The sequence below is a fragment of the Phaseolus vulgaris genome, chromosome 10 (genome assembly GCF_000499845.2).
Source record: "Phaseolus vulgaris cultivar G19833 chromosome 10, P. vulgaris v2.0, whole genome shotgun sequence".
Classification (NCBI taxonomy): Eukaryota; Viridiplantae; Streptophyta; class Magnoliopsida; order Fabales; family Fabaceae; genus Phaseolus; species Phaseolus vulgaris.
Genome location: NC_023750.2, coordinates 9797003 through 9799742, shown reverse-complemented (window position 1 = coordinate 9799742; position 2740 = coordinate 9797003). Strand labels below are relative to the sequence as shown.

Sequence of the window (2740 nt, the reverse complement as noted above, 5' to 3'; positions counted from 1 at the left end):
TTTATCACATCACACTTATATATGTGTGTCATTTTCTTTTTTTTTCATCTTTTTTTTGTGCACTCCAAATTTGTAGTGAATGTGTTTGAAAAAAATTATTAGGTGATGCTGAAATATATGGGTAGTATGTTCTTTTTATCAGCAATATTTATTTAATATGTAACTTAATATTATTGATTTCATTTAAAATATAAAAAATTAAATGTGCATCACATAATGATTTATGGGACCATATATATAAAACAAAGGGTAATTCTATACTATCAAATAATTTCTCCTAGCATATTTTTAATTGGAAAAATATATATAAATAAAATAGTGCATTAGATACCCTAACCAGTATACAAGGTTCTGTACAAAAAGTTCTTTAAAAAAAACAAAAAAATCACAATCCATAAAATTATAATATATATACAAAATTCAAGATGGAATAAATAACTAACAATAATCTAAACACATATCAAGTACCATATATTATGACTCCTATTATAGTAATAAAAATTAGATTATTACTCCCTAATCGTGAATTACTTAGTAGGGTACATGGGTAATTTTGAATGTGGTGTGTGATGAATTAAGTGGTCCAATTTTATATGTAACTTTTGACAAGCTGTTTGGGTTGAGAATACAAAGACCCCACACCCAACTAAGCCTCTCCCATTTCTTGAACCCATCCCACACCCACCTTTAAAAGCACCCTCAATTGCCTCTTTTATTATAGGAGAGTAGGCTTCAACAAGCACACAAGAATCATAAGATGAAGATCAGTGTCTCAAAATTCACACCACTTCTTACAAAACCTTTCTCATTTGTTTACTTTTTCTCACTTCCCTTCCCTCTCCACTTACTAGTACTTCTTGTTCTTGTTCTTGTGTATGAGTACTCAGAGTAACTCCTCCCACCTAATAGTACTAGCTAGTGCCAAAGGTGCATGCTGAGCAAGATGGAGAAGCAGGGCACGTGCAATTCTAACTCATGAACGCACGAATGAACCCAGAGAATCACTTTCTTTTTCTGCTTTTCACCAACCAGATAGATTCATCCAGTTGCAGTGAGTTAGTCCTTCATGTGCCCCTCTTCCCCATCATGACGGCAGCACCTTGAGTAGCATTTGGAAATGCTGAAAATGCCTTTTAATTCTGGCTCCACCACTTTGAAGGTGAGTTATTGCTCATTCTCATCCATCTTTCTTATTCTTCAATGTTGCCATGTCTTGTGTAACAATACCTTGTTAAGAATATTTCAACTTGGTACAAAGTCAAAGTACTTATTAGTAGCCAAGGATGTGAAGTGAGTGGCTTGACATACCAGTTTTGAGATAAGAAAATATCATGCTGGATAAACATTGACTCAATAACTATGAAAATACCACCCATCAATTATATATTTTAGTCAAAAGTGATGAAGGTTGTGTGTGACTTGTTATTTACAGTCTGTCATTTCAGCTGCAGAAAAAGAAAATAAAAGAAGCAAATGCTACACAAAATTCAGCATGCAAGAGGCATGTCATGTTTGGTTTTAGGAAAGTGATGCAAGGACCATTCTACCCTATTTGACACAAAAAAAGAGAAAGAAAGACAAATATAATTGATGAGTTGTGATATGATTCTTTAAATTTATCTTTATTTGTGATAAGTGTGGGACAATATTTTGAGTAAGTAAGTGTCAACAAAATGTTTGTAGTGCTGAGCAGTTTACTTATAATTATCCTTGGTTATAAGTTCTCTTACAAAAACAACATATAAACATTAGCAGAACATATCCCTTCCCAAGAGGCACTAAACAACCTGATTCATCAATGCATGGTATCTCAATTATGAATCAGAATTGTGTCAGTAGAAAGTTTACTGTTATAATCTTTTAAAACCAAAATTTCATCAGTGACATTTGTTGAAGATATCACCTTTATATAAATAAAGATATTTCACTGGTTTAACTTTTATCTTTTCACGGTTAAGTTTATTTTACTGAATGATTGTTGTGGTGCTGATTTTCTGGGAGATCATGGAGATTCTGACTGAACAGAAGCTTTGAAGAAGACAAAATGAGAAAGAGAAGGTGTTTTGTCTCTTTTATGCTATAGGGGTGTGTGTGTATATTATAGGAAATAGAGAAAGAAAGAAGAAGATACCACATATTCTCTACTATCGTTATATGTTCTGCTTATTTCCTCAACTTACATGCATTGGTGTTGCCGTTGGATGAGATTCTAAGTCATAAATTTTCTCCACAAAACTTCTGGGTGTACAACTACTTCAAATTCGTTATGAGAAAAAAAAAGAACACAATTTGTACTATTGAATCAATGAGTGGCAGGTGTACCTGTATGTATTCAGAAAGTTAGTGAAGAAAAATCAGTATGTGATAAGAGATCACGGAGAAAAAGGACACTCATGGTAGTTTCTCACTGGTATGTAATGAATGAGTTTATAATTCCACATTCTTTATAAATATTTGTAAATATTTGTTAAAATATAAAATTTCAAAGAATAAGTAAACTAATTTAAATACAAATATTGAAACATGTGATTATTATACTAAACATAAACTAATCACTTTTTTTTGTTTGTTTAAAAGAAAGGTATTTAAATCATTTTAAGTTGGATACAGGTGCGTATAACAGTAACAGCTACCAATTAAGCTATTAATTCTCAACTTGTAACAGAAATATTTTCAGGTGGTTTTTTTTTTGGCATTCTTAAGTATACCTATATAATTAAAAGTAATGATTAAATTTAAT

The 2740-nt window shown here is 31.4% G+C and overlaps 1 long non-coding RNA gene across 2 annotated transcripts; it reads left to right on the top strand.

The window, feature by feature from the left end:
- Positions 1 to 695: 695 nt before the first annotated feature.
- Positions 696 to 2451, top strand: LOC137819488 (uncharacterized). 2 transcript variants are annotated; one of them, XR_011082323.1, is made up of 2 exons: positions 696 to 1159; positions 1433 to 2451. It is a non-coding gene; the product is annotated as an uncharacterized lncRNA (long non-coding RNA). The 2 variants fall into 2 exon arrangements; XR_011082324.1 differs by having other exon boundaries at positions 718 to 1159; positions 1446 to 2451.
- Positions 2452 to 2740: the final 289 nt, after the last annotated feature.